The 22,920-nt window shown below is 40.8% G+C and overlaps 1 long non-coding RNA gene across 3 annotated transcripts in view; it reads left to right on the top strand.

Annotated features, from left to right (window-relative positions):
• LOC134295542 (uncharacterized) overlaps positions 1–22,920 on the top strand; it is a 156,925-nt gene that overhangs the window by 11,392 nt on the left and 122,613 nt on the right. For 2 of the 3 annotated variants that reach the window (XR_010002162.1, XR_010002160.1), the window contains exon 2: positions 9,059–9,195. This is a non-coding gene — a long non-coding RNA (uncharacterized LOC134295542). Of the gene's footprint in view, positions 1–9,058; positions 9,196–20,918; positions 21,019–22,920 lie in introns of all 3 variants that reach the window. The other variant, XR_010002161.1, reaches the window with a different exon arrangement.

The raw sequence follows: 22,920 nt of genomic DNA, 5'->3' as shown, positions 1-22,920 counted from the left end.
TGAGGAGAGTTGGCTAACATGCTTTTTGTTAGCTTTCTTTGAATTATATATCCAAAATCTTTCCTCAGGCTATTTGTTTTATCCTCTCCTCCTCACATCTTGCAACAAATTCCTGCTAGTTTTCCATTTATTAGTAGAGAAGATGTGCTAACCCTGACTGGTCGAGGACATCATGCTGGCTGATGTGAAGGACAAAGATGGACCTCACCTGGAATATTGTGTCCAGTTCTGGGTATCACAATTTGGGAAGGATATTGACAACCTGAAATGTGTGCAGAGGATGGTGGACAAGATTATCACAGATCTGGAACCAAGCTTAATGAGGAGCTGTATATGTTTATCTTCAAGAAGGAAGACTGAAAGGAGACATGATAGCCATCTATAAATATCTGAAGCAGTGGTTCTCAACCTGTGAGTCCCCAGATGTTTTGGCCTTCAGCTTCCAGAAATCTTAAGAGCTAGTAAAGTGGCTGGGATTTCTGGAAGTTGTCGGCCAAAACATCTGTGGACCTACAGGTTGAGAACCACTGCCTTAGAGAGTGGCATATTCTCTATCTTTGGACATCTTTAAATAGAGGTTAGATCAGTCATGGTCAAAACGGCCCTTCAGGTGTTTTGGACTTCAATTCCCACAATCCCCAACAGCCTACTGTCTGTTAGAAATTGTGGGAGTTGAAGTCCAAAACAACTAGAGGGCCAAAGTTCGCCCATGACTGGGTTAGATGAACATTTTTCAATAATACTTCAGTCCTGCATATTAGGGGTTTGGCCCAGATGGCCCTTGGGATCCTTTCCGATGCTAAAATTCCCTATTCTATGACACCCACCCTTCCTATATTCTATGTACAGCAGCTAATTGTACTGTACTAATTGCTGTTTTAACACCGATGATCCATGACTGCATGCAAAAACAGGATGGTCTAATATTTTTCAATCAACCTATTTTGTTAGGATTTTTTGTTAAATTCTTCCTCATTAAATTACATCTGATTACTTCCACAGTTGCCATTTGGCAAATTCGCTCTTGGATGTCATATGTCTGTTCAAATTTTGACCTGTTAATTATATATCTGGACAAGTCCCAATAGCTTTAATCACCTTCATTAATAACAGGACAGAAGACAAGAGTTTCAGAGATAAACAATACAAAATTGCCTGCATTGTGTTAATTTTTTTAGCACTTGTACACATAGCCATGAATATTAATATTTGGTTTAACAGGACAAGACATGGATTCCAAAACAAACGAACTATCAGTGGAAAGAAAGGGTAGTCATGTCTAGCACCTCTCTCAAGAGCAAACATTGTGGAAAAATGCCATCAGTTCAAACAGCCCCAAGGGAACCAAATATGGGCAATGCAGCAAAAATGATTATATGTTATGTCAAAAGCATTTTCATCATGCAGTGAAAGGATAGCAGTCTGACCAGCTCTATTACTGTTCAAGGCAATTAAGGAAGCAACCAGCCTAAGATTATCAGCACTCTATCTGAGTTAACAAAGCCTATCAGGTCCACATGGGCCAAGATTGTAATAACCTCTTCAAGTCTGTTAACAAAGATAGTGGTTAGCACATCTGCATGAACTTAAATTAAAGAAATAGGCCTGAAATCTGCAGACTGAATATGTTATTTGCAAGGAGTAATGGGACTGTCATAGGAAAAAGATTGCAAAGAACCTTATTATATAAATTGCACCATTTTGGAATTAAAATATCAGATGCCATTTTGGTCCTGGTGATTTCCTCATTGTAAAGCAGGAATCAGGAGGGGTCACAGTGACCTACCTTTTTACCACTGACTTATGCTCTTCAAAATTGTGGTTCTTATTCATATATGGGTCCCTTTTTCAATCAAAAAGAGCTGTGTATGGTCACTTTCAAACAGTAACAAAACTGAAGTGAGGAAAAGAATGGGTGCTGTTTAATATTTTTGGGAGGGAAAAAAGTCTTGGACCCCACGTTTTTATTGAGGGACAGGGTGAAGCATAGGGATCTTTGAAGACCCTTAAGAAGGCTAAGGGCTACATGCAACCCTTAGTCTGCACTTCTCCATCTCTGTTGTTGAGACTCTAAAAACAGAATCTCGAGATGAGAAAAGCTTTTAAGTTTTGCTGTGAAGGCTCTTCATCTTGGCTTTGATAATAAATCATAAAAGTTGCAAATTAACAGGGGCTATCTGTGTTGTGCTTGTATATCAAAAGAATATACATCTTATACTTTTGCTGCTTGAGGCAATGTGCCAGTAGCTTAACTGATGCCTGACTACTATGGGCAGGTATATGGCCATATATACACTAATCTCCCATGGGAAACTAATGGCTTCAGTTTATAAAAAGCAAAATAAATCAGAGTGCTTTAAATTGCTGCTTCGTGGAATGTTGCTACACTGGTAATGGACTGAACATGATGAACCTCCTCCTAGACGCTCGGGTAATTGAATGATAAGTACTAAAATTGTCCCAGTGATTAACAAAGAAATATGTGGTTTTTAGAGAGAATAAGCTAACAACAGCTCATGGTTTTCTCTCACCTCCTAAATGCATGAGCAGTATTTTGCTTTCTTGTCAATTTAAAATATCTCATGCCTTTCTCAATTTCTAATAATAATAATAATAATAATAATAATAATAATAATAATAATAATAATAAGCTTTTATTTATACCCTGCCTCCATCTCCCATAGGGACTTGGGGTGGCTTACAAAATAACACACAATAGTGCCATGACATATATGATACAATACAACAATATATCAAATCAGAACACAATAGATAAAACCGAGATATAACATTAATTAATTAATAGATGCTATCTTAATCTGCAGTGTTATTCACTGGAGTCATAGGTAGATACAGTTATTAAGTATATGTAGGAAAGATCTGGTCTTAGTTAACAAGAACAAAATGCTGGATTTCTTGGGACTTCAGTCTGATTTAGCATGACTGTTCTTATGTTATGCCATATTGGTGTGAGCCCAGCAACATATTGGATGTTGTAATGTCTCTACCACAAAGATGTCCTCATTCTTCAGTCCCTTGATTATTTTGTTATAAGTGAACTAGGTGTGACATTATTCATATTTTTCAGGCTTAGTATACATTTTTAAAAATAGCTAGTGTAATGGAGGAGCTAGCATGCTGTATTGACCTGAACATTGGACTTCAGCTCTGGAGAGTTTGAATCCCCTTTTGGACATGGAAATTCACAATCTCTTTGCCTCAGAGACAAGAGGCAAATCCCCACAAAAAAAATATTTCCAGGGGTGATAGTTTTGCCTTACATTGAAATTGACTTGAAAGCACACAATAAGTAAATAAAGAGGCAGGTCACAACTGCGACATGTGTAGGGTGGAGGGGGCGAATGTATGAATCAGGCACCATAAATATTTTTCTTCAGAGAAAACTACTTATTGTCCAATAAATTTGGACCTTTTTCAGCCACTGAGCCCTTTTTGGAGGAAAAGTTTCTTGTGGAGCCCCAAGAAATGTTTATACATATTATATTGTGTTGTATTGTATTATATATAATGTAAATATATCAGGCGTGGAAAAACCGTTTGTGTTTTAAAATTTGACAGGCTGGCTGGGCCATAGGCAGATGGATGGAGAGTGTTTGTGTGAAGTAATTGAAAAAAAAAAAGAACAAATTCCTATGCACACTGAACATATCTCATTTGTAGTGCAAAAAAAAGGAAAAAGAAAGAACAATACAATATTTAAAATAAATAACAATTTTAACCAGCATAAACTTAATAGTATTTCAGTGGAACACCCCAGGGGTCATCCAGTCCAACCCTGAGCGGTGGGAAGGAAATGGGGTTTTGGAAGCAAGGAAGGCAAAGGGGAAATGATCTGGGCTGTGAGGGAGGCAGGGGAAAAAGGCTTTTGGGGGGTGAGGGAGGCTTTTGAGGGGAAGGAGCAGGAAAGAGGAGGGAAAGTTTGGAGGAGGAGGAGGAGGAGGAGGAGGAGGAGGAGGAGGAGGAGGAGGGGGGGGGGACCATGGAGTCCCAAGGACTTTGCATAACACACTTTGAGAACCACTGATATAGACTATTGATTTAGATGTGCTAATCCAGCCCTTATAGCCAGATGGTACAGCAAAGTTGTGTCACGTTAGATCTCCCTTGAATGTAGTGGGTATAAAAGCTGTGTATGATGACTTGAGTTCATTGGAAGAAATGAAGAAGAAATATGTATAACTAATATTTGTAACTCCTGTACAAACATTTTAGTAGTTCAAAGGAACTGTGCCCATGCAGAAGTAATTTTCAACCACAGCTATTTGTTGTGACATTTTTACTGAACCTAATCTTAAAAAGTCCAGAAGGGTGATAGAAAGTGTTATAAAATCAGCAAGAAGAGGGATCTGTAAAAAGAACACACAGCTTGAGTCCTGCGTTAATAACCATGGCATCCGAAAAGTACCAATAGTATATACCTAATAGATACATGGGATAATGCTGACCTTATATCCCACAAATATCTTTCACGAAATGGTATTTTAAATATGTTTTAAACTGACTAGCATTAACTCCAAGAAATGAACAGATACAGACAATCGAAGAAGACTTTAAGCAGCATGACAGCTTCTTGTCATAGAATCACAACAGATATAATGTCCAAGAAGCAAGTCACCTGAGATCTACAGGGAAACTGCTTCACTCTCCCCTTAGAAAGAGGTGTGCATAACACACACACACACACATGCACAATCCATCAAATTAACATTGTTTTATCAGGATCCTGTTGGGGCCTTTATGTTTTTGTAGGTGTACTTATGAATGTGGGAACTGTGCAATTGGGTGACCTCCATATCTAGTAGAGGGCTGATGTTATGTTACTAGTAACAGAGCCATAAAGTGCTTTATGTAGACGAACTAGTGCATAATGTCCATTGGTTGGTTGGTTGCATACCAACCAATGTTGCATTATCACAGGATGCCTATGCCCTACACCACTGGAGAAATTACACTGTTTAATAATAATAATAATAATAAAACTTTATTTATACCCCGCCACCATCTCCCCAACGGGGACTCGGGGCGGCTTACATGGGGCCATGCCCAGAACAGTACAATATAGCAAAATATAAAACAACATATCACAATACAATTAAACAATACAATAAATAATCATATACACTGCAACACAATATATATATATATATATATATATATATATATATATATATATATAACAGGGCGGGCCGCATGAGACACTTAATTAAAACTTGGGGTGAGAAAAGGATAAGAATACAATCACGGAGACCAGGGACATAAGATAAAAATAATCTAGAGGATAGATGATGGGGGAGTAACAAAAGAAGTGTGTAATAGTTACTCTCCGAAAGCACATCGGAAAAGCCAGGTTTTTAAATCTTTCCTGAAGGCTAAAAGAGTGGGGGCTTGCCTAATTTCGATGGGCAGTGAGTTCCATAAACGGGGGGCCACAGCAGAAAAGGCCCTCTCCCTTGTTCCCACCAGGCGGGTCTGGGATACAGGCAGTGGCGACAGGAGGGCCTCCCCTGATGATCGAAGAGATCGGGCAGGTTTATGGTAGGAGATACGGTCACGAAGGTAGGTGGGTCCCAAACCGTTTAGGGCTTTATAAATGATGGTCTGCACCTTGAATTGGGATCGGAAAGTGAACGGCAGCCAGTGGAGCTCCTTAAACAGGGGAGTAGATCTCTCCCTGTAACTCGCCCCCGTTATTAATCTGGCAGCCGAGCGTTGGACCAGTTGTAATTTCCGAGCCGTCTTCAAGGGAAGCCCCACGTAGAGCGCATTACAGTAGTCCAGTCTAGAGGTAACTAGGGCATGGACCACCGTGGTCAAATCAGACTTCACGAGGTATGGTCGCAGTTGGCGCACAAGTTTGAGTTGTGCGAAAGCCCTCCCGGCCACCGCCGACACCTGAGCCTCAAGCGTCAATGCTGAATCCAGGAGGACCCCCAAACTGCGGACCTGTGATTTCAGGGGGAGTGCAACCCCGTCCAGCACAGGTTGCCACCCAATACCCCGATCAGACGAGCGACTGATCAGGAGGGCCTCTGTCTTGTCAGGATTGATCCTCAGCTTGTTCCTCCTCATCCAGTCCGCCACAGCGGCCAGGCACTCGTTCAGCATCCGAGGGGCTTCCTTGGATTCAGATGGAAACGAGTAGTGGATTTGCGTGTCATCTGTGTAGAGATGGCAACGCCCTCCAAAACTCCGGATGACCTCTCCCAGCGGTTTCATGTAGATGTTAAATAGCATGGGGGATAGGATAGACCCTTGCGGGACCCCACAGGTCAATGGCCAGGGGTCCGAGCAGGTATCCCCCAGCTTCACCATCTGGGAACGGCCCTCCAGGAAGGACTGGAGCCACTGCAGAACCGTGCCACCGAGCCCCATCCCAGAGAGCCTCCCCAGAAGGATACCATGGTCGATGGTATCGAAAGCCGCAGAGATGTCCAGGAGAACCAGCAGGGTCACACTCCCCCTGTCCAGCTCCCTGCAGAGGTCATCCACCAAGGCGACCAAAGCCGTCTCAGTACTGTGCCCAGGCCTGAAACCAGACTGTGAGCGGTCCAGAAAATCAGTGTCATCGAGGAACTCCTGGAGCTGCGTGGCAACCACCCGCTCCAGAACCTTGCCCAGAAATGGGAGGTTGGAAATTGGTCTGTAGCTGCTACATACAGATGGGTCTAAGGAGGTCTTTTTTAATAGCGGTTTTACCACCGCCTGCTTAAAGCAGGATGGAACTGACCCCTGGACCAGGGAGGCATTTATAATAGCCATAAACCAACCCAACAACCCATCTTTGGCTAGCTTAACCAGCCAAGATGGGCAAGGATCCAGAGCGCAAGTGGTCGCCCTCACAGACCCAAGAATCCCCTCCACGTCATCAGGAAGAACAAGCTGGAAAGAATCCCATAAGATCGAACAGACAGGTACCTCGGTTACCTCCTCTGGAACTACAGTTAAGCTGGAGTCCAACTCATGACGTATCTGAGCAACTTTGCCTGCAAAATGGTGCGCGAAATCGCTGCACCGAGTTGCCAAGTCATCAGGAAGCCCCTGGGTCTCAGGAGGCCGCAGGAGCTCCCCAACAACTCGGAACAACTCCGATGGCCTGTTGGCTGCAGACGCTATGCGAGCAGTCGTGAAAACTTTCCTGGCTGCTCGCAGAGCCACGGAGTAAGCCTTAATAGCGGCTTTAGCCCGTGCTTGGTCAGACACATCCTGAGATTTCCTCCAGATGCACTCTAGTTCCCTCCTCGCACGCTTCATCACAGCCAGCTCCTCAGTGAACCAAGGAGTCGACGTGACTCTACGCAGCGAAAGGGGTAAAGCCAGTATTGCACCACTCGACATCCATTGGGAAGTAGCAGCCAGCAATGAAAGGACCAAGGCAGTGACATCTCCAGCCAGAGCCGGCCCTAGGTATTTTTCAAGTGTAGGCGAACAGAATTTTGGCGCCCCCCCTCCCCCAAACCAATCACTGAAAAATAAAAGCGTTGGATAAGCGAAAATGTTGGATAATAAGGAAAGATAAAGGAAAAGCCTATTAAACATCAAATTACATTATGATTTTACAAATTAAGCACCAAAACATTATGTTTTACAACAAATCAATAGAAAAAGCAGTTCAATACATGGTAATGTTATGTAGGAATTACTATATTTGCGAATTTAGCACTAAACATTGAACAGGGATATAGGGCAGTGTGGACTTAGATAACCCAGATAGCCCTCAGTATTAAAAAAAACTCTAAAATCAGGACAATAAATAAAGAACAACACTCTGAAAACAGAAGAAATCCAGACAGTAAACAATCAGGGACAGCTAACACCTCCCAAAAAAAAGATTCTCCCAGGCAAGAAGAAGCCAGGCCTTGAAGCCACAGGGCCATTAAATGCTAATCAAGGTGATTAATTACAACATTCACACCTGCTTCAAAGAAAAGTTCTTTCTCCCACCCTGGACCTTCTACAGATATATAAACCCCACATACCTAGCTTCCAAGTTCCCACAGACCTCACAATCTCTGAAGGCCCCAAAGGTGGGCTCCCATGGTGCGAAGGTGGGTCTGCGCCGGCCGGAAAGCCCAGCACGGGCACCGGGAGGCCCAGCGTGGCTGCCGGAAGGCCCAAAAGAGAAGGAGGTGGAGAGTGGTGCCCTCCTCCCAGGACAATGGCGCCCCTGGGACGATGGCACCACAGGCAAGTGCCTAGTTCGCCTTATGGTTGGACCGCCTCTGTCTCCAGCCTATCCTCTGTTCGGCTATCAGTCAGCATGCCAATGCCTTAAATCAAGAAATAGCTTCTAAGATCTACAGAGATACTCGCAGGAACACCTCAGCAAGCGAGAGTCCAAAACTGGCAGGTAAAAACCTGCAACCGCAATTTGTGGCTGATACTGGATGAAAAACTCTGGGCACACAGAAGACTGGGCAATTTGGAAGGCACTGAACAGACTGTGTTCTGGCACCATGAGATGCAGAGTCAATCTTAAGAAATGGGGCTACAGAGTGGAGTGTATGACATGCGAGTGCAGAGAAAAGCAAACTACAGACCATTTATTACAATGCAGCCTTAGCCCTGCTACAAGCACAATGGAGGAACCTCTTACAGCGAAACCAGAGACACTGCAAGTGACCAGCTTCTGGTCAAAGGAAATCTAGTATAATGCCAAGTTTAACTGTGTGTTTTTTAAAATACATCTTAATTGTGTTCTCAATTTGCTTCTGACATGATAAATAAATAAATGTCCATTGGTGCACAATGAGCATCGGTACCTCATATACAATGGTGAGCAATGCATCTCAGTCCCTGATGTGCATCCGTGTGTAATGTGCATTGGTGCAAACTACACGTTAATGTACCTTGTGCAGCAATACTAATTGGACCCTGATGATGTTCTTCAGCACTGGAGCCAGGCAGGGGTTAACTGGATAAACACTTTTTTATTTTAGCACTTGAATAGATTATATGATTCGAGCACCCAACCTTTGCTCCTTTGTAATGCTTATCTTTCTATGATTAATGCAAATAACAATTCCTTGTTCATTTTCAGGGTATACAGAGTAACGAAAACCATTTGATTGGCTTCTCAGCATCTACGGCCTTGCTCTTCCCGGAAGGTTTTCAGAGCATACATCATGTCTACTTCTCCTGTCCCACCACTATAATACAATTCCATTCTCAAAGAAGGTTAGTTCCATTAAACATAATGACCTGAGATTGCTACAAATGTTCCTTTCACTTACTTATGTACTATTGCTTGCATAAAGGAAAACCTTGTGCCTAAAAGCCATCATTTGCTGCATTGTGATAACTGATGGAATCATTAGCATGGAAATGTATTTTAGAGATATGTTTGTTCAGTGTGGGCGTATGGCAGATTAGCCTATTTATTTATTCAGCCTCCAGCCATGTTCTGGCTTCCATATTGAATTTCTAAGACAATTACAAAGGAATATAACTCAGCACAACTGTTACACATGCACAAATATACATAGAAAGAGTGCGAAACCACTGAGAACTGTGCTCAAAGATAATAGAGTAGTAGAGAGTGGGTACAGTGTTTTAAGATCAATAATAATGGGAGGAAATACAGTTAACTAGCATAATAATGCATGGTGACCATCAAAGAGAATTAAAAATACAACTCTAGTCTCCATAAACAATAATTTTATAGCTGCTTTTTAGATAAAAGATATCACAATGGAACAGGTCTTTTCATGTCTTGTTTGTGTGTGTTAGTGTGTGTCGCAATATGGACCAATGAAAGCATCATCATGATGGCAGTTATAGTGTATGTTTGATAGACAGAAGGTTGTGGAAGGCTGCTGGGGTGATGAGGTACCTGCCACCATCTTTAGGTTTCCGTATTTCCTATGACTTTATGCTAAAATCCTAACCATAGATAGAGGAAAGGAAAACATACCCAGCAACAATAGATTGTCTCTGTGCTAACACAATGTGTTTGGAGTGGTTTGACCTTGAATGGGAACTTGAGAGCCAATAGGTTTGAAAAACACAACTCTGAGTCTTTTGCAAGCCTTTAAAGAAGGTCTCTAGGACTGTTTTGCTGAGACAGATCAACACAGCCGGATGTGCATTTTGACACTATTTGGAGGTTTATCAATGGCAGGGGTGTCAAACTCATTTTCACCCAGAGCCACATCAGCCTTATCAGCCTTCAAGGGGCTGTTTGTAATTGTAAGACTGTATGAATTTAACTATGTTGCCCTGGCATTGAAAGCCTCACAGTCCACATAAAATGCCTTGCCAGATTGGACCCATGGACATTGCATTTGACACACGTGATCTACACAAATCCCTCCATTTCCCATGGGGATGCATCTGAAAAAAATTAAAATTCACTGCAAAACCTGTGATCTGGATGCTAGCACTTATACAACTAGAGATGCATTCTACCTTCTACATAAGAAGATGTGGTCAGGATTGGGTTATAAATGGAGCAAATGCTTCAGGATTATGAGTGGCAAATGGCTTCATGCTGATGGTGCTACTTTGCATGCAAGCGTCTTGAACCATGATGCTGATAGATGGATGGGACACTAGGCTTGGTGCATTGTGCTTCTGGCTTTATTCATCAGTTAGGAACAGGTGCCACCTCTCTTGAAAAGATCCAGAATCATACCTGAAGGAAAGCTTTCTTGGCATCCCAATGGGCTTGCTCACATATATGCATAAAGGGCCCCCATTTTTGAAATTGCCCCCAGAGCCTCAGCCACTCTTTTTTAAATGTAGGATAAGAACCATTCCATATCACTACATACTTGCTCCACATCCATCTCTCCAGCATCCAAAAGTGACCCTGAAGATAGGCAGAGAAAGCAAGGTGTCAATGAAGCAGAAAAGGAACTCAAATTTTGAATGGGATTTTTGTTTTTGATTACAGCTCCCATAATTCCCATGTTCTCTCTGAACTGAATCATAGGGACGTGGAGGAAGAGTAGGAAAAAATGGGGAGGGGAAGAAGAAGATACTTTCCAACTGTCACAATTTGGCAGGGACAATCCCAGTCAACTCTCCATCACCCCACGTTTTCAATGTCATGGTTTTTCTCTCCTCCTGCCACCTTCCCCCTTTTTACTCAGCTGCAAAAAGAAATAAAAATGCAAAAGGAGCTTCTACTCAGTTAATTGGGAAGGAGAGGAGAGGAAGGTTGGTGTCTTGCCCTTCAGAGTAAACTGTTGCAACCTCTCCTAGATTGCTTGAACTTTTTCATTAGGAACCTTTTCTATCTTAATTTTATTCTGTTGTTCTTAGCCACACATGTCCTGCTTTTCATCTGGGAAATATATGGAATTATCAATGGAATAACAATAGCAGCCAGCAGGAATAGCAACAACTTTTTTGTCTATGTCTGTATCTGCCACATTTTCCCCATTTTGAGACTCAAGGCAGCTTGCAAAAATTAAAATAGACACAGCTAAAAATTCCCATTCAATGCCTTTGAGCTGGGATATGCTGAAACAGCAGAGCTCAAACCCATTCAGATGCTTAGATATAATTATAGTAACAAGCAAACAAATCCTATTGAAAAAGCAACACTGTCATCCTTGGCCACTTAAACCCACTGATCCAGAGAAAGCAACTTGCCTATCAAGCAACTGTGGGCATGACATGTTAGTGACTAGCCTGCTTGTCAAGGGCTGTCTGCATGGCAACAAGGGGATGGAGCTAAAGACAGGCATCCAGGCCCAGGAAATGTACAGAAACCATATACACTTTTTCTCTATCCAAGGTCCTGAAAGACCCATTTTTTTAAAACATGTCCTTGCTTTCTCACCAAACTACAAACCCCAGGAGTCCTGCATTCATGCTGGGTGGAAAATGCAACAACGCTCAGCACTGGAAAGAGTTAAAGACATCAGAGTTAAGGCAGTTTGACACCATTTTTATTCAATGCTATCAGATCATGGGAGTTATAGTTTTACAAGGCCTCTAACCTTCTCTGCCCACGAGTGCTCATGCCTTTCCAGACTATTTTTTTATTTATTTACAGTATTTATATTCCGCCCTTCTCACCCTGAAGGGGACTCAGGGCGGATCACATTATACACATATAAGGCAAACATTCAATGCCATCTATATATATAAAAGAGTGATGGCATCAGGGCAGCGGACAAAACAACAAAACTACAGGCCCCCCAACCTCGAAATTTGACAACACAACCCATCATTCACGGCTCTAGGTTGATACAACAAAAAGAAAAGAAAAATAAAGTCCTAATTATAGGGAGAGGAATAATAGTTTTTATCCAATTGCTGCCAGTTTGAAGGCTAAACTCCACCCACTTGGTCTCCTAGCAACCTACTCAGCCCATGGGACAGGCACAGTTAGGCCTCACTTAGGCCTCTTCCACAGATTATCAGATTTTAACGGGATTATATGGCAATGTAGACTCAAGGCTCTTCCACACAGCTATATAACCCATTTAGAATCTTATATTATCTGCTTTAAACTGGATTATCTTGACTCCACACTGCCATATAATCCACTTCAGTATGCATACTAAACATAAAGACAACCATACAACAGACATTCAATACCACCACTACCTCACCAACACCACCAGACAATGCCACAGCAACACGTGGCCGGGGACAGCTAGTATAATATAGAACAGAGACAGAGACAGACGGAGAGACAATTTAAACCTTCTCCAGCTTCTAGCTTCCTGAGGGGATGCTTGATTCCGGCCACAGGGCCGGAATCAAGCTGCTTCATCATCCACTGCGACGGCACTTCCTCATTCCAACAGCGGCTGGATGATTTTCATGGTGTCGTAAATTAGCCTCCCCACATATAAGTGGTACCTAAATTTCCTACTTGATAGATGCAACTATCTTTCAAGTTGCTTGGGTCAGCAACAAGCAGGGGCTATATTTTATTTTTAATTGTTGGGTGCTCACCCCGACATGGGCTGGCCTCGAACTCATGACCTCTTGGTCAGAGTGATTTATTGCAGCTGGCTACTAACCAGCCTGCGCCACAGCCCAGCCCCTACAAACCTAGGATTCTGTAACTACAACTACAAACCTAGGATTCTGTAACATTGATCAATGGCAGTTAAAGTGGTGCCAGACTGCATTAATTCTACAATGGGTAGATGTACTACAGAATTAATGCAAAGTCTCTCCATCTCATATCTACCTATCCTATCATCTCTAAAATATAAGTTGATACTCTACCTCTTTAGTTCCCGTCCCCTTATGTTCTCCTATTAAAACTTACACTTTATCCTAGACCCCTTGCTGAATCTGGGCCTTTCCACCTTCTCCATGGCGTTGTCTTTCTTGCCAGGACAAGCCCTTAACAACACTCTCTTCTTAGTACAAATTGCCTTGGCTTCAGCCCGAGTGTGTTCTTGCAAATCGAAGACACTGGATTCTGCTGAAGGATAATCAGCAGCTGTGAGTCAGTTGGCTTTGGCTGTGAAATAAATTCACACACACATTCCGTTTCAAAACCATAAAACTTTGTGATGGATTATCATCCTTCAAAGCTGCCTCCTTGCATAGATCATCAAAGTTCAAGGGAGCTGTAACAAGCTCTTTTCAATTGGAATAGTGAGCATTATTATGAAAATATTCCATTGTAAGCTAATCAAGAACCTGGTTATTTTACCCAAGTTCATCATGCAGGCTGCTGATAATTACAAAACAAAAAATGAAGATTTCCCCCCTGTGGTGATTGATGTAATTTACATTTTAATAATGGCACAATCATTGTTTCACTAAATACAGTTTAACTTGAAATTAGTGACATTTTAAAGCAATGCTGTGACAATTTATACCATTTTCCAGAGTAGTTATGATTTTAAAAACACATACACAGTACACACACACACACACACACACACACACACACACACACACAGAAAACCACTGTGGGGTTTTTTCTCTTATTGGAAGTCAACATTCAGAATGAAGTTAACATGAAGGTAATGTATATCTGTTCATTCTATATGCATCTATATATACACATACAACTTACAGTGATATTGTAGGGCAGGACTGGAATATCAGCCCTACTGAATCCTGCCAGGTGGGACACAAAGCTAGGATGAGGCCTGAAACTGAGCAGAAAGGTAAACAGACAACAAGCAATAATTTTGGCCAAAGGAACTACTAAACACAGTACTGTTTTCAGTCTAACCTCCTAACAGATGGGTAGCTAAAGTTTATTTCAAGCATTAATATTTTATAGAGCTTCAGAGCTACAAAGGAAGCAACAATGTGCTCATGAGTAATATCTAACGTATAAGTGGTAATTCTTATCTAAGGTCCTTACAGAATGTAGACCATGATTATTTGTGGTTTACAAGCGTTTCTTAAAGTCTGGCATTTTAGGTATAACATCATATGGGGTGGCCCTGGGCACATGGTATTGCATTTGCAGCATTTCTTGCATAGCACAAATGACAGCTTAACCATGAGTGAGATGCCAGCTGTGGAAAAATGGAGTTAATCAGGCCAATTACAGCAAGTTAGAACATTATCCCCCTCAGCCCTTCCCCCTAAACACTTCAAAAACATGAAGGAAACGAAGTACAATGGAGCCCATGACACACTACATTGAGACTTCTCCCTGTTGTCCATTATGCTTCATCAAGGAAGCATTTTAAAAGTGTAAAGAAATGAGGGGGAGAGGAGACGGGCAGAAATCATCAACTGAGCTCATGATCTGAGTGGAAATGGGAGAAAGCGGAAAAAACGCATGGGATGGGATCTGTCAAATTTGCCCGTGTTGAATCGCTTCAGTGATGTAGAGTAATGGGTATTCCTATGGTTGCTCTCCTATCGAACACTGACATTTCTCTCTCCAAATCCTGCTTCATGAGCCTGGCATGATAATTTTTAAAAAATAATTTAATCATTAAAATACCATAATTTCAAGATATCACTACTTTGTTTTTCCTGTCATTTCTTGTTCAAAGTAATCTTGGATTTTGAAATTGCACTACTATTAGCCTTTAACTTTGTTTTGGACTTTCATGATTGAGAGTAAGTAGATTGGGAGGAAGAAGAGGAGCCCAGAGAAAGAGGGGTCTGCCTTAAGGACGATGCCTCCAGACTCTTTTGGAGTAGCAGGATTGGAGTGGAAAGTTAAATATCCCCAAAGATTTGTTTAAAAAATTGAGTGGGCAGGAACTGTGGTCACTCATGTGATAAATCTGAAAACAGGTGATTTTGAGAGAAAAGACAAGAAAGAACAATATGTGGTGTGATATGAGAAATGATACGATTTGCTTTCTAATGCAACAGAACATAAAGGCACAGATATACAGGCCCGTGGGAGCCCCCGTTTGTGCAGTGGGTTAAACTGCTGAGCTGTTGAACTTGCTGAATTAATGGTTAATGGTTTGAATCCAGGAAGCAGGGTGTGCCCCAGTTTCTGCTAACCTAGCAGTTTGAAAACATGCAAATGTGAGTAGATCAATAGGTACTGCTCTGGTGGGAAGGTAACAATGCTCCATGCAGTCATGCTGGCCACATGACCTTGGAGGTGTCTACAGACAACGCCGGCTCTTTGGCTTAGAAATGGAGATCAGCACCAATCCCCAGAGTCAGGCACGACTAGACGTCAGGGGAAACTATACTTTAACTTTACTATACAGGTCTGTAGCCAAAAAGAAATTTGGGGAGTGATTGAATGTTTTTTCTCCTGAGCTGGCTTTTCAGGCCAGTGTCTCCAGATCTGGCACAAGATCTCAACAAGGTCCTGAAATTACCATCATTGTGCAAAGGTACTTCAGAGGTTTTAGATCATGGATCATTGCTCCCTCTTTATGGCAGTTCTTGTCAGCCACAAAGGACAATAGTTTCCACAATTGACACAAGTTTCCTTCTGTTTTCTTCAGCTTTCTTCTTATGTTCTTTATCATGACGTCAAGACGTTTTCCACTGTGCATTAGCAAGATGTTTTCAGCCAAGCACAAGTTGTTCTGATGATACTATGAGGGTGTTTATTGAAGACTTCTGTTGCATTTTTCCATCACATAAATGGTTTAGCAACCAATGCAACAAGTGTCTGATGACCACCTTTACCCCCAACTTCCTCCTCCAAACACCACACCGTACTTACAGAGTGCATCTTGTACATGAAATGAGTAAGCTAACCAGGGATATCTGTTGAACCATTTGGGTTGAAAGATCCACAGGAAATACATATCCTGGCATTGGAGTCTGAAGATTTTTGCACTAACTGAGCTGCCTCCTAGTCATCAGACACAGCCATGTTCATATAAAGTCCAAGGTCTAACAATAGCACAGCTTATTCTCTTTGCTCCTGTTCCATGGCTTCTTTGGCTGGGCTTAGATTAGATGAACCAGTGGGAAACACCGCAGTTTCCTTAGTTTTTACATGCAATCCAGATTAAATCCCCCCCCCCCCCCCCGCCATGCCTTAGGCTTTGCTTGCTGGCTGCGAGTAGACCAACTTCGCCGCTTCCACTATGTCAACTATTGCTGCTATTGCAATGTAAATTGTTAGAAAGGTAGGTAATAACAGTGTGAATAATCAAAATTTGGTTGAGATAGTGTTTGCAGTTCTGGAGACTCTAATTTTTGCTTCTCATATACTTGGCATGGGGATTTGGTTAACCAGTTAAAATTCATATTTAAACAAGTTTTTTAACCTGAAAAATTTCAGGGGGTGGTTTGGTCCCTAGCTAAATTTGTAGGGGAAAGGAGACATTGCCTAACAAATAAAAAATCTTCCCCCCAGGAAATGTTTCTTTACTTCCCATATAATAGCTTTAAGATAAGTTGGTAAAGGTGCCAAATTCCAACTCAACAAATAGCTTCCTTGTGTTGGATAGTTCCTTTACAATTCAGCACAAAGACTCTAGTGAATTCATTACCCTCTGGCAGCCACAAACTGCTGCCTCTTCCATTGAATTTTGAACACACACATTTGCCTGCAATAAAGTTGGCTGTACAATAACCTTTACCCTTGCAATCAATAAAGGCAAACACAGAAGACAGGAGATAGTAGGAGATCTACTCTACTTTGACCCAAGGGAACCAAAGACATTTCGCCATGCTGGGGACATGATTGCGTTGATAACCTTTAATTTGCCTTTAAATCCTAATGGTGAGATCTTGAGTTGATTACAGAATAGACCTCTGCTTAAAAGCTGGTCTTTAAATCTGGCTTCTTCAAAGTTTTTTTTAAATTTTTTTAATGCAACAGAAAGCCTATTAACAAGCCTCTGACTTGTGCTTTCATTAGAGAAACATAAACTTTTCTCATGTAAGAACTTGTCACTTAATTGCTATTGTGTGCTTTGAGATAGATAAATTGCTCGGTCATTATGCGTGTTGGATCAATGTCATCAGCAGAAGCATTACCTACGCCAATCTGGAAAATGTAGCAATTACCCTTCATGTAAGCAATGACTAAAATTCACCTAATCTGTTTTTAAACATCTTCCTGAAAAATGAACTGCATCAGACTTCGCAATAGATTATTGCATTTATATACCTGCCTTTCCCTATTAGATGCATTTCACAAGAAACATCTGTACTGTAGAATTAATGCAGTTTGACGCCACTTTAACCTCCGTGGTTCAACACCATAGAATTGTGGGAAATTGTAGTTTTACAAGGTCTTTAGTTTTTTCTATCAAAAGTACTCATGCCTCACCAAATTACAAAACCTAGGATTGCATAGCATTGAGCCATAATGGTTCATGTGGTGTGAAATTGCATTAATTCTACAGTGTAGAAGCATCCCTTGAGAAAATAGTTATAGTTGAACAGTAGTAGGAAGTCACAGTTCCATCCCTGATACCCACAAATGAATATTCCGAGCAAAATCCCTTTGTTCATAAATTCATAGAAGATAACTGCTGTAACTATGGGACTAACTAAACGTGGGATAGGAACTTTCTGGCTACAACTCCCTCCATGAAAATGAGACTCTGTGCTTCAGATTTTTGGTGGAAAAGAGGCAGCAAGATTTTTTTTCGCGCCAGGAGTGGCTTGAGAAACTGCAAGACAATTGGCAATCTGCAAGGACGTTGCCTAGGAGACACCTGGATGTTTTTGATGTTTTACCATCCTTATGGGAGGCTTCTCTCATGTCCCTGCATGGGGAGCTGGAGCTGACAGAGGGAACTCATCTGCACGTTCCCTGGATTCAAACCGGCAACCTTCAGATCAGCAACCCACCTTCAAATCAGCAGTCTTGCGGGCAGAAGGGTTTAACACATTTCGCAGCTGAAAGACAGAAAGATGGGAAAGTGAGTAGAAGCCTCTTGATGAAAGATGGAGTCCTACATATCAAGGTTTTGTTCTTGAAAACAGCTTGACAACAGCCTGGTGTATGGAAATGTCACACACATGTATACTCTCTCTCTCACACACACACTTCAAATCAAGAGCAATTGTATGATACCCTTTGGGGTCAGGAAACACGAAAATAAACTAATTCCAGCTGTAAAGGTGGTGGTAGAGTTTGTTGGGGAACATATACTGAAAAAACATTTTCACAACAATTCTAAGCCACTTAGTTGAGAGACCAATTTAATCAAGATGGTATCCAGGTGCTCTTGGTTCAAAGGCCAACATATATTTATTTGAAGCCTGCTGGGATATATGGGGGGGGGGGCGGGGGAGAAAGAGAGAGTGGGGAGTGGGCTTTGACTTACATTTCTAGCTGGATCTGCCAGGTTTTTGTACCACAGCCATTCTTTGCACAGAATACAATACATGGATATAGTGCAAGTGACATATTAGAAAACTCATCTGAACAAGAAAATAACCAGAAGCAGAAGCCCCAGTGGAATGCTTGAACTAATATCAGCCCACATACTGATCCACAAAAGTCCCCATCCCTTTTCAGATCAAACAAAACAGTTTCACCACTTCATTGAAAAATATCTCCTGGTTGATTGTGCACCATGAAAAGTGACAAAGGATTAAACTAGTGCAGGGGTCCTCAAACTTTTAAAGCAGTGGGCCGGTCCACAATCCTTTAGACTGTTGAGGGGCCGAATTATCATTTGGAAAAAAAAAACAACAACAAATTTCTATGCACACTGCACATATCTTATTTGTACTGCAAAACAACAACAACAATAACAGTGAAAGAACAATACAATATTTAAAAATCAAAACAATTTTAACCAACATAAACCTATCAGGATTTCAATAGGAAGTGTGGGCCTGCTTCTGGTCAATGAGATAGTCAGGTTAATTAGGATTGTTGTTGTTGTTGTGTGCCTTTAAGTCATTTCAGACTCTGGGGGAGCCTAAGGCTAAAATTATGTATTTATTAATTTACTACATTTATTTACTATATTTATATCCCACCCTTCTCACCCCAAAGGGGACTCAGAGCAGCTGTATGTACATACAATATATTATATTATTACCATAGCATAATATTAGCATTATATATTACTATATTGAACTATACCACTATACTGTAATATTATATGTAATATATAACATATAATTAATATTATTATATGGTACTAGCTGTGCCCGGCCAGGCGTTGCTGTGGCGAAGTCTGGTGGTATGGGAAATAAAGTATTGAATTGGTGGTAGTTAAGGTAAAGGGTAAAGGTTTTCCCCAGACATTAAGTCCAGTTGTGTCCAACTGGACACTGAAGTGGATTATATGGCAGTGTGGAGTCAAGATAATACAGTTCAAAGCAGATAATATAAGATTATAAATGGGTTATATAGCTGTGTGGAAGGGCCTTGAGTCTACACTGCCATATAATCCAGTTAAAATCAGATAATCTGTATTTTATAGGCCTAAGTGAGGTCTAACTCTGCCTGTCCCCTGGACTGAGTGGGTTGCTAGGAGACCAAGTGGGCGGAGCTTAGCCTTTTAACTGGCAGCAATTGGATAAAAACAATTATTCCTCTCCCTCTAATTAGGACTTTATTTTTCTTTTCTTTTTGTTGTATGAATGTAGAGGCATGGATGAGGGGTTGTGCTGCCAAGTTTAGTGTTTCTGGGATGTGTCGTTTTGTTGTTTTGTCCTAGGCCGAAATTTCATTACCCTTTTATATATATATATAGATTATTATTAGTATTATATTGTATAAAATGATAATATTATTATCAATATCATATGTATATACAATATATTATATTATTAAAACTGATATAAAAATATTATATTGTAAATGAGGGCGGGGTCCAGGAAAATGACCTTGGAGGGCCGCATCCGGCCCCCGGGCCTTAGTTTGGGGACCCCTGAACTAGTGGTTAAGGGAAATGTGCATTATTTGCCATATGAAGTCTTATTCTTACAGTGGGATTTCCTCATAATTTAATATCTTATCCTTCTAATGACCACTTACAAAACTTCAAACATAAAATAACAGAGACGAGGCAATGCATGTGCTATGAGAAACAAATGTCTTTTGTCACTTCAGGGAGCACCTTTTAAAAATACGCAAAGACTGCCATTTTAGTTCAGTGGTGGAAATCATGCAGCCCATACAGTTCACAAGATAGTGTTTAGTGTGTTTCCCAGATCCCTACTAACTTCTCTAAGACACTAGGAATAAAATATATATTTTGACTGAAAAAAAACCCTTCCATTCATGAATGATCATAATCTGAGGGTTTCCTTACACTGAAATAGCCCAAATTCAAATAGGAGCTACCAATAAAAAGTTTCAGAATTAGTTCTATTTTTCTTCCTAAATGGCTTTTCATTTTTCAAAGAAAACAGATGAGGCTTTAAAATGGAAGATTTTGTTGTTGGAAATAGCAACTGCCCGAGCCACTCACTATTTATTTGTTAATACATATATTTGGTAACCTGTATTCTATATGTATGTTGATTTGACTCTTTGGTGTGGGAGGAGTTATGGACATGTGATTATACTGAGCATGTGCAGACTCAAGACTCCATTTTATATTCAGTATCTGTTTAGATCTCAGAGGAGGTGGATGCGTATAAGTTGCTGTTTGGACTTCAGAGATATCTTAGTTTAGAGACTTCAGTATTTGGTTATGGACTTCAGTGAGTATAACTATACTAAAAAAATATGGACTACTGATTAAGACTGATAGCCTGTGTTCTCAACACAGAGAGAAGCTACATCATATCTGTAACTGAACTTTATTAAGAAATGTGCCTGTATGGTGAATTAATATAAGGTATGTTATTTTTCAAGGAAGACTTAGTTAAAATATGCACTCAGAGACAAAACAAAGAGTTTTAAAGAAAGTGTATATCTTTTGGGCAACTTCAACTGCAAAGAAACAACCATCCTCTGCTAACCAAATATATATTTGTAGTGGCATGTCTTTACCCTTGGTAGTCTAAAGACATGGTTCTTCAGTTTAACAGCTGAAGTTACCTGTGTGTCATTACATTAATGCTTGTGAATATCACTTGTTCAAAGAGTTAAGTTCTAACAAGGTCATACTTTTTTAAACTAGTGGTTTTCCAAAGGTGGTCTCCACAAATTCATGGAAGTCACATTTGCCAAAAGGATATGTGTCCATAGACTGGGTGTAGTGATGTTCCAATAGTGTATACAATAAGTTATGTTTTGCAATAGGTTATGGATTGTCCAATATTTGTAGTCTGGAAGCACTTAAAATCTGGGGATAGACAATGTGCCACCCTGCTCACAGTGTTTGTATTTTCATAGATCTTTTTTGAACAGAGTCAGTTTGTTTATAAGCCTTATATCTATAGAACCTCTCTGTCCCATTGGGGAATCACACTGCAGAATACCCAGCTGCATATACATTACCTACAACCTGTATGTGCATACCATTTCCTGCTCACCAGAGATCAATGGATGCATGGAACAGGGACAGTGGGTGTGCTTTTGTTCCTTTCTTATGTGCTCAGCATCTCTAAATGTTAATTATGTGAGCAGGGATCTAGAGAGTTGGCAACAGAATAATCAACTGTACTGAATTACTTTGTGTATGTTACATTGCCACAGAGCAAATTCTCATAGCTTTTTTCCTTGGGAAGATTAATCTTCTGACTATCCTGTTTCACCTTCTGTTTTTTTAGAAGACAACAAAAACTAAAGGTAAAATTTTAAGTTTTAGACAGTTTTAAGGTTCCCAGTAAAACGTGAAGTCAAAAGGAAGGAAGGAAGGAAGAAGTTATGCTTTTCTCTTACAAAGTTTTATAACTTGAATTCTGTGGAAATATGTTTGTTCACTAGGAAATACAAACAGGACCATTTAAATCTTCAAATCCACTTCTCCTGGGATTTAACACCAGTACTCTAAACTATCGAGGCTCAATATAGTTCTCAGCCTTTCTTCCCTGAAGACTTTTAACTATATTCCTCAAAGAGGTATCTCTCTCTAATAACACAGTCCCCAAAACTATCTCTGTCTTCACACACCAAAAAACCAACCAACTCCCTAAGGGAAATGAATGATTCTCTGACTGCATAACTCAATTGTCATTTTGGCTTCGCCCATCTCCAGTTGCTAAACAACTCTCCCATTTACATCAGCCAATCAGATTGCACTTCCAGTAATGGCTGCCTGATTGCTCTTCCCTCTTGCTCTGCTTAACTTTTGCAAGCAAGGCCTGACGCTACCTGTACACTGACCTTGTAAGGTAGGCTAATTCATTACACACAGCAACTGGAGACATACTACACTTTACACAACTACACACCTGAAATTGAGTGACTACAGATTGGTTGGGGATTGGAAGAGGGCAGGAGGAGGATTACATCCACTCACTATATGTGACTGCAGCCCTACTGCAGAAGGAACCTACATTTCACTGTAAATAGTGTTCCAACTGCAGCAATACTGGAGCATTAACAGATTTCCCTCATTAATGAAAAGACATGATCCAAGATGAGTTGGAAGCAATGCAACAATGGTTAAGACAGAACATAATCACCAATCAATTATAATATTATAATGCAGTAAT

The sequence above is a fragment of the Anolis carolinensis genome, chromosome 1 (genome assembly GCF_035594765.1).
Source record: "Anolis carolinensis isolate JA03-04 chromosome 1, rAnoCar3.1.pri, whole genome shotgun sequence".
In the NCBI taxonomy this organism is placed as follows: domain Eukaryota; kingdom Metazoa; phylum Chordata; class Lepidosauria; order Squamata; family Dactyloidae; genus Anolis; species Anolis carolinensis.
Note: the sequence above shows the minus strand (reverse complement) of the source record. Positions and strands in the feature narration are given on the sequence as shown.